Source organism: Priapulus caudatus, unplaced genomic scaffold (genome assembly GCF_000485595.1).
Source record: "Priapulus caudatus unplaced genomic scaffold, Priapulus_caudatus-5.0.1 Scaffold542, whole genome shotgun sequence".
Lineage (NCBI taxonomy): Eukaryota > Metazoa > Priapulida > Priapulimorpha > Priapulimorphida > Priapulidae > Priapulus > Priapulus caudatus.
The window spans coordinates 72,525-82,822 of NW_014577603.1; the positions used below are offsets into that span (position 1 = coordinate 72,525).

The 10,298-nt window shown below is 47.2% G+C and overlaps 1 pseudogene; it reads left to right on the top strand.

Moving 5' to 3' along the window:
• Nucleotides 1-5,851, top strand: part of LOC106811463 — a 17,427-nt pseudogene extending 11,576 nt beyond the window's left edge.
• The last annotated feature ends 4,447 nt before the right edge of the window (nucleotides 5,852-10,298 follow it).

Genomic DNA, 10,298 nt, shown 5'->3' on the forward strand with positions numbered 1-10,298 from the left:
GTATTCAACGCACCAATCGAGAAGCGTGAATTCAATCATATGGCGTCGCCTCGTACAGTTGTAAAGAACTCGCGTTGCGGGGGGCGTTGGCGACAAGCCAGGGGGTAAATAGATGAGATATTCGGCTTGCGGCGCGGATCCAGCGTGAGGGTAATAGCAGAACAATAAGGTAGTAACGACGGTCAACAGGGGGGGCGGAAGGGCTCGCTGGGTGCGGACGGGCGCGGGGTGGAGCCACGGGACGAGTGCGGGATAATCTGTTATAAACGCCGCAGGCCGGCGCACGTTCGGTGACCAGGGAGGCCGAACAACAGTTCGGCCGGCTACATTTAAGAGCGCGCCCGAGAAAGAGGGCAGGAGGCACTTTAATTCCTCGTCCATTTGTTCTTGACTTGTCATTTCGACTGTGAGTGTATACGCATCCAGCTCTCACCGTTTCTGCCTCTTTGGCTTCACTGTCGGCATTATGTCCACATACAACTGATTGTTCCGCCGGGCCGGGCGGCGCGGCGCGAGCGGGCCCCGCTCACGTTACTTTACTAGTTCGTTTTACTTCTGTCTTACGCTGTTGCTATGGCCACTCCACTCACGGCCGTTTTCCGCACATCCTTGAAGAAGTACGAGGGTTAACATAATATATAGTATAGTATATATGTATATCTATATAGTAGATGAGAGAGGAGATGAGAGGGAGAGAGACGAGAGAGAGAGAAGGGGCACAAAGACTCATTCTAGAAACTAAGTAATCACGAAAATTAATACTAATAACTAATAGCTATAGCTATTAATGCGTCGTCGTCGTCGCGTCGGCATTTCGCGTACGTCTCGGGGACGTATGAGTGTAGCACTTGAGTCAGGTTGCGCTATAAGCATTTCTGAGTGGCTGCAGAGACCCACTCTAGAATATGGCAATCTCTCTTTCACAGTTGGCTGCGAGATGAAGAGGCATGGCTCTCTGCAGAAGGACACCACGCCTCCTTACCTCATCGCCCATACGCAACGTGTGTCTCGTCGCGAACTCGACTCTCTAATCATCCTTGTCCGCAGCCTCACGTGACGCGCTCTAACGGCCAAGTGTTTCTTAACCTTGCTTTGAGTCATCAGACCTCTTTGAGATATCTGGTGATGGTCATTGACGCCTGACCGCAGAAATAGGCACATAAGGCTAAACATAAACGCAAGGCTTTGCATCGGCCTGCGTTTATGGACCACCTGAAGCCCGTCGACGGACCGCCTTTGGGAGCCACGGCTGCTTCAATCGCCGCCACCGGCTTCAACTTTCAACCACACGACCTTGAAGTTGAACGCCGTGTCACGCGAGCGACTACCGACGATTTCGCAGAACGCGCCATATCGTACAGCGGAAGACACGGCATTATGACACAATACAAATACTTTAATGCTTCAAGCAAATAGTCACACATGGTGTTTTTAGTCGGTTATATATATATATATATATATATATATGTATATTATATGATATATATATATAGTATATATATATATATATAGATATATATATTATACCATACTTACATTCTCATCATGCCGCTTTTGGCTAGTGACATCTTTGTGAACCAAAGTCACATGAGATATTGAGTTACGGGGAATCGGAAAGCATTACACCGCGAGCCCGTGTCTGCAGAGATGAGCAGCGAAGGCGCATCAAGCACTGACGGAAAAACCCGAACGGCCTTCTAACCTATTCGCGTCCGAAAGTATGAGTAAATACACTGTTCAGCAAAGCATCCGAGAGAGAATTGAGACCGAGAAGGAGAGAGAGCGTGCGAGGCGAGAAAGAGAGAGGGAGGCAGGAGAGAGGAGAGTAGAGAGTAGAGAGAGAGAGAGGAGAGAAAAGAGAGACGAGAGAGAGTGTTAGACAGATAAGAGGGATGGAGAGATAGATAGAGAGCAACAGAAAGAGAGAACGGGAAAGGATAGACGAGTGAGGAGAGCAGAAGAGCAAAGAGACGGAGAGAGACAGCGAGCGGACAGACAGAGAGAACCAGATGAGAGGAGCCACCCACACGCCGCGCACGGTCCACGTCACACAACGCACCACGCAACGCACGCACACTACGCACGCAAGACATGCACCACACACAGCACACGGCGCACACCACACGACACACACACACAACACAGCACAACACACGCATCCACACACAGTGCACACAATATACATACACACACCCATAGAGCGAAGCCCTAGGTTATTTTATCTATAATCTACTCGTATATATTTTTTAGTCTTATATATTCATATCATTTAGTCTATAATTTTTCACAGCGGAAGTTTATTAGTCTCAGTCTATTGGACGAGAAGTATGTATTACTTTTACATAAGTTTCTTTTTAATCTGCTCCTCAGGCGTCCAGTCAATGCAATGTGCGACATATGCGGCACGAGGCCGCGTTGTCAGAAAAAAATTGGTCTTAAGCATTAGTCTTAACATTAATGTTTCTTCTAAGATTCGTTGACAGAAAGCTGGCGAAGTTACGAGAATGAGAAAATGCGTAGCAGATTTCATCATAACAAGTAAAAAAGAACAAAGTGAATGTCGACTCTAGGGAAGAAATTGTTAATGTTAAGACTATGTTAAGATAATTTTTTCTGACAACGGGCGCCCGGCTATTTTTTTATCTGGGCAATTGACCGTGACAGCCCATCGAGGCAAGAGGGTTCCGGAGCCTATGAAGCTCTTTGAGCTACAGTGTCCGCAATTGCACACGTTCTTCCATCCCCACAGGAATACCTCGATGTTGGTACATGCACCACTAGTTACGTCGTTATTAGTATGTCGACGACTGTGATATAGTTGTGTTAAGGAAGCAGCCCTCTAACGGTGTTTCACGCTGAGCGTTGCTCGTGTGAAGGCGGCCCCGTGCCTGCAACTCGTGGTTTAATCAGTGGAATTTCGTTAGGGCTGTGATAATCTCCTATTATTCCTCTTGATAATAGTGACTGGAACCTTGCCCTGCTTGATACTGCACGCAGTTCCGCACGCCATGGTAATGGCGCTCTGCGTAACCGTATATTTAATGTAATGTAACTGTTTGAGAAATACGCATTGTCTACTGCGATGCGTGGGTATGCATCTGCTCATACGGCGCCCCCCTTAACCGGTCTTACTGCTTTCACTTCTCAGGCTTGACGAACGCGTCATACTCCGCAATAGCGAAACAGAGGACAGAAAACAATGGGCCCGGACATGTTCGTTAATAGAGGTCGAGCTGGGTTGCCTCGCCAGCAATAGAGTAGATATTATACGCTCGCTATACGCTCTGCTACTGATTTTAATCTCTTTGGTCTTGCCCAGGCAAAGAGTATCCCTATTATATATAAACTTTCTATAATGATTGTTATCTACTATAATTAATGTCTATTCGACAAAAAATATCCCGTTAATCACTGTCGCATGTTTTCACTGTCTAGATTGCAGGCATAATAGGCAGATATTGATAGCCTTTTCCTACATATAGTATGGTCAAGTTAGTGCACCATCACGGTATTACAGGCATGAGTTTTCCCAGTGTATATAAATATATTATAATTATATTATATATATATACTATTGTTTATTAGTGTGATCTTTGTATCTCGCAGCAAAGATATCCCGTATACACTTGTCTATTCGTGTGATCTCTCATGTGGCAGGCAGTAACATTGATATAGCACTCACGCCAGCGCCTTGCCAAGCACGCCATCCACAGGAGTGCTGGCGCTCGACGACGCAGTGATTACAGCGCGCCACCTAGTGAGCGAAGCAGACACGCTGCTGGTGGTGTGCGGCCGATCATTCTCACGTGTTTATATCTCCGGCGGATATCGCTATCGCGGTTTGCCAATATTAGGTGAGCTTTATCTTAATGACTGGGTATTGTGGGATATGGGAGCGAGCATGGGGATAGTATAGATGGAGACAGAGTTATTGCAGGAGGGATAGGAGGGATGGTTGAGGGGGGCGGAAGGGGCTAGAGAGAGAGAGCAGAGAGAGAGGAGCGAGAGACGAGAGAGGAGAGAAGAGAGAGGAGGAGAGAGTGAGAGGAGAGAGTAGAGAGAGAGAGGAGAGAGAGAAGAGACGAGAGAGAGAGAGGAGAAAGTCACAAACAGAGCGAGAGCGAGCGAAAAAGAAAGAAAGAGACGAGATAAATAAAAGTATAGAAACAGGAATCAGGAGAGAGAGAGAGAGGGGGAAGGAGATCCGAGACGGGAGGACGAGAAGACGAGGGAGGAGGAGAAGAAGAGAGGGGGATGGTGGTGGAGGAAGAGAAGGAAGAGGGATGGAGAGCACGACGTAGTGTTGTAAGTAATTTGATCATTGTCGTCGGAAACATTCCACCAGTGTTTCGTTGCCAGATGTGTTTCTTCCGCAGGTTTTGCCGAGATTCCTTCAGACAAGGATGACCTACCATATACGATCCTCACATATGGGAACGGACCCGGCATTCAAATCGAACACACGACACCGTAGCGGTCGAGAGGATATAACACATGTCGCAGTGGTCAGGTGCAGCCATATATATATATACGCATTACAGACACACGCAAGCGGCACACGTAAACACATGGACACACGGGCGTATACGACAACGACAGCACGCACAGCGACGCTTTCACGCACGCAACACATGCACGCAGGCCACACACGCACGCACACATGCACGCAACATGCACAGCTAGCGTGCGGCGGCCAGCGTGTGTTGCAGATGAGCATTAAATATATATAACTATATATTTATGTGTCAGTGTGCATCAGCTAGCGTGCGGCGGCCAGCGTGTGTTGCAGATGAGCATTAAATATATATAACTATATATTTATGTGTCAGTGTGCATCAGCTAGCGTGCGGCGGCCAGCGTGTGTTGCAGATGAGCATTAAATATATATAACTATATATTTATGTGTCAGTGTGCATCAGCTAGCGTGCGGCGGCCAGCGTGTGTTGCAGATGAACATTTAGACGGCATTTACAGGAAATTGTCGGCAATAATAGGTGAAAGAGAGTAGAGAAACATTAACTTTGGTAGTAAATAGATTTCGTATTTATTTAGCATTATGTTTTATTGAAACGCTCCAAGTGCCTGTGCTTGTGATGAGCGCTTGGTGGGAAATGTAACGCAGTAATTAATATATTATGCTTTAGTTTAATTTTGACTCCTTAATAGCACCCGCTGTGCGTTGTGTCAGATTGTGAAGTTGGCTATCATTCTCTAGAACCCGTCCGTGCATCCCATCTATCTGAAGATTCCTCATCAGGATTGCTCTCTTATATACTATTACTCTCTCTACTCTTATACTATTACTATTGCTCTCTTATACTATATGCATTTAGCGGCAGCACTAACCCGACACGAACACGCGAGTTGTCTATATAGTTGTTTCTTTCCCATCGTTACTCATTGTTACGTATGCATATGTATACTATAATAAACATATATATATATATATATTATCAAGAGTAGATAATAACACATTATTATCTACTCTTGATATTATGCGTACTTGCAATTACGTGTTTCAGGTGAAAATAAGGATCACTGTAAGGCAGCTGCAGGGACGACCCCCGACGGCAATAACGGCTGGTCGGTACGACCAGCTCTGCTGCCAATAATTTTCTTTCAACTGCTCGTGTTCCGGATGTCAGTATGATCATCGCCTGATAGCAGGAGATATTATTCACACGTGTTGCCATGACGACCAGGGGCAGGATAACAACCGTCTCGTCTACTGTCATCGAATAATGGGTTTACGAATCGCTGAAAGCCAGCAGGCCCGTAGCCAGGGGGGGTATGGGGGATTCACACAACCCCCCTCCGACCAAAAAAAATTGACGACAAACGAACCCCCCCCAATATAAAGCTGGCCTGGCCAGTATAGCGGGGATAAATTTTAGTTCAATTCTAATTCATTAATAGCAACCTATGAGCGCTGTCGGATTCTGAAATTGGCATACATTCTTTAGAATCAATCCATGCATTCCAACTCTCTTCCAATGCCGCACCAGTGTCGTTTTCTTGTAGTGTATCATTTAGCGGCTGTACGACCCGGGGGAAGGGGACTCCCTATATATTGTATGGTAGGCAGGCCCGTAGCCAGGGGGGGTATGGGGGATTCACACAACCCCCCTCCGACCAAAAAAAGAGAGCCGAGAAAGAGAGAGAGAGAGAGAGAGAGAGAGGGGGAGGAGGAGAGAGAGAGAGAGAGAGAGAGAGAGAGAGAAAGAGAGAGAGAGAGAGAGAAGAGAGAGAGAGAGAGAGAGAGAGAGAGAGAGAGAAAGAGAGAGAGAGAGAGAGAGAGAGAGAGAGAGAGAAGAGAGAGAGAGGAGAGAGAGAGAGAGAAAGTCACAACAGAGCGAGAGCGAGCGAAAAAAGAAAGAAAAGAGGACGAGATAAGTAAAAGTATAGAAACAGAACAGAGAGAGAGAGAGAGGGGGAAGGAGGATCGAGACGGAGGACGAGGAAGACGAGGAAGAGGAGGAAGAAAGAGAGGGGAGGTGGTGGAGGAAGAGAAGGAAGAGGGATGGGAGAGCACGACGTAGTGGCTTGTAAAGATATTTGATCATTGTCGGTCGGAAACATCCACAGTGTTTCGTTGCAGATGTGTTTCTCCCGCAGGTTTGCGAGATTCCTTCAGACAAGGATGACCTACCATATACGATCCTCACATATGGAAACGGACCCGGATTCAAATCGAACCACACGACACCGTACGGTCCGAGAGGATATTCACACATGTCGCCACTGGTCAGTGCAGCATATATATATTACGCATTACAGACACACGCAAGCGCACACGTAACACATGGACAACGGGCGTATACGCAACGACGCACGCACGACGCTTTCACCGCACGCACACATGCACGGCAGGCACACACGCGCGCACACATGCACGCAGCACACATGCAGCACACATGCACGCACACATGCACGCACACATGCACGCAGGCACACATCACGCGGCACACATGCACGCACACATGCACGCACACATGCACAACAGCATCACATGACGCACACATGCACGCACACATGCACGCAGGCACACATGCACGCAGGCAATAAGCCCCTTTTTTAACAAAAACCAGCAACCGCAACAGCAGCAGTATACAAGAATGTAAATATGTTACACAGGTTATACTGTTGTGTTCCTGTTACTTTCATATTTCATTTGACGTCGTCGTCACGATGCGCCAAATACTCTCACGCGATATCGTGGCGCATCTGGCGGGAACGGAATGTGTCAATCGTGCGTAATATCTTCGCGGCATCATCTGCAGACGCCAACTCCTACGTGCAGGCGTCTGCCGTGCCGCTGACGGAGGAGACGCACGGGGGAGAGGACGTTGGCCGTGTACGCCATCGGACCCATGCGCATGCTACTTCACGGCACATTCGAACAAAATCTCATCGCACACGTGCTCGGCTACGCCGCCTGCATAGGTAAGATGATTATGTCGAGAGAGGGCGCCTTGTGACAGTGAGTGAGCGGTATGCGTGATTCCTTTTTCCTTAAGGGCCGACACAACACCAGGCGATGCATCGCCGCGATGGCATCGCGCAGTCGTGGACACCCCAGGCGATTTCATCGGGCGATGCATCCGCCAGTCGTGGACACACCAGGCGTTCATCGGGCGATGCCCGATTCTTGCGCGCGCAGTGCGCTTGGCTGATGAACTCGATTGGCTGATGATTGTAAAATCGGGCGATGTTATCGCGGTCGCGGACCACACCAGGCGATGCATCGGGCGATGCCAATCGGCCGATGGCATCGGGCGATAATATCAAAACGTATTGATCTGTGGGCGATGCCATCGCGATGGCATCGGGCGATGCCATCGGCGGCGATTGAGTGGACACACCAGGCGATTTTCACGCCGTAGCCATCCGCCGGATGGCATCGGGCTTTGTGTCCGGCCTTTAGTAGATAATCAAGAACATAGGGTCTAGTGAGCGTGTCTTGGTTGATACAATCACGTGCCTCAAACTCCTGTTGCCCTAACGAGAGGCGTACGAGGAAAGCGCTTGTGATCACAGGCACTTGGAGCGTTTCAATTAAATATAATGCTAAATAAATACGAAATCTATTTACTACCAACGTCTATGTTTCTCTACTCTCTTTCCCTATTATTGCCGACAATTTCCTGTAAATGCGTCGCAAATGCTCATCCTGCAACAGACGCTGGCCGCCGCACTGCCAACTGCTGCACACTGACAATAAATATATAAATAAATATATATAAACATATATATTTAATGTGTCAGTGTCATGCAGCACGCACGCACGCACATAGAGCGAAGCCTAGTTATTTTATATATTTTATTTATTTTATATATTTTTCTAGTTATATATTATACATTTTAGTATAATTTTTCAAGGCGGAATTTATTAGGCTAGTCTATTGGACGGAAGTATGTATTATAACTTTTACATTAATTCATTTTTAATCTGCTCTCCGCGCACACGCACGTACGCGCGCGCGCGCTGAGCCGCAATAGCATTATATTGTAAACAGTCCAGCAATGAACTAAATAGTCTCTTAACTTGACTGCTGGCGAGGTGTGCTGTTACTTCAGCAGTGTCCCAGCGATGGCAGCTGACGCTAGCCATGCATCTGCGACATATGCGGCAGGGGCCCGTTGTCAGAAACGAAATTGGTCTTAACATTAGTCTTAACACTAACTGTTTCTCTTAGATCGTTGACAGAAACGCTGCGAAGTTACGAGAATGAAAAATCGTAGCAGATTTCATCATAACGATAAGAAACAAAGTGATGCCGACGGTCTAGGAGAAATTGTTAATGTTAAGACTAATGTTAAGACTAATTTTGTTTCTGACAACAGGCCCCAGGCTATTTTTTTATCTGGGCAATTGACCGTGACAGCCCATGAGGCAAGGGGTCCGGGAGCCCCAAGAAGCTCTTGAAGCTACAGTGTCCCAATTGCACACGTTCTTCCATCCCCACAGGAATACTCGATGTCTTGTGTACATGCACCACTAGTACGTCGTTATTAGTATGTCACGATGTGAGATGTTGTGTTAAGGAACAGCTCTACGGTGTTCCACCTGAGCGTGCTCGTGGGAAGGCGCCCCGTGCTGCAACTCGTGCTTTATCAGTGGATTTTGTTAGGCTGGATAATCTCCTATTATCTCCTCTTGATAATAGTGACTGACCTTGCCCTGCTTGATACTCACGCAGTTCGCACGATGGTAAATGGCCTCTGGTAACATAATGTTAATGTAATGTAATGTTTGAGAAATACGGCATTGTCTACTGCCATGCGTGGGTCATGCATCTCTCTAACGCGTAACCGGTCTTACTGCATTACTTCTCGGCTTACGAACGCGTATATGCAATAGCGAAACGAGGACAGAAAACAATGGCCCCCGGACATGTCGTAAAGAGGTCGAGCTGGGGTTGCCTCGCAGCATAGATAGATATTATACTCGCTATACGCTCTCTACTGATTTAATCTCTATGTCTTGCAGCAAAGATATCCTATATATATAAACTTTCTATGATTGTTATCTCTATAATAATGTCTTGCGACAAAAATATCCGTTAAACACTGTCCATTTTTCACTGTCTAGATTGCAGCATATATAGCATATATAGCTTTCCTACATATAATGTCAATTAGTGCACCCATCACGTATTACAGCATAGTTTTCCCATGTATATATATATATATATATATTGTTTATTAGTGTGATCTTTGTATCTCGCAGCAAAGATATCCCGTATACACTGTCTATTCGTGTGATCTCTATGTGGCAGGCAGTAACATTGATATAGCACATCACGCCAGCCTTGCCAAGCACGCCATCCACGGAGTGCTGGCGCTCGACGAGGCAGTGATTACAGCGCGCCACCTAGTGAGCGAAGCAGACACGCTGCTGGTGGTGTCGGCCGATCATTCTCACGTGTTCAGCATCGGCGGATATCCGTATCGCGGTTTGCCAATATTAGGTGAGCTTCATCCGCTAGAGATGGGAGTGGGAGAGTGGGGGAAAGCGAGCATGGGATAGATAGAGAGAGAGACAGAGGGGAGGAGGAGAGAGGGAGAGGGCGAGAGAGAGAGAGAGAGAGAGAGAGAGAGAGAGAGAGAGAGAGAGAGGAGAGAGAGAGAGAGAGAGAGAGAGAGAGAAGAGAGAGAGAGAGAGAGAGAGAAAGTCACAAACAGAGCGAGAGCGAGCGAAAAAAGAAAGAAAAGAGGACGAGATAAATAAAAGTATAGAAACAGGAACAGAGAGAGAGAGAGAGGGGGGAAGGAGGATCGAGACGGAGGACGAGGAA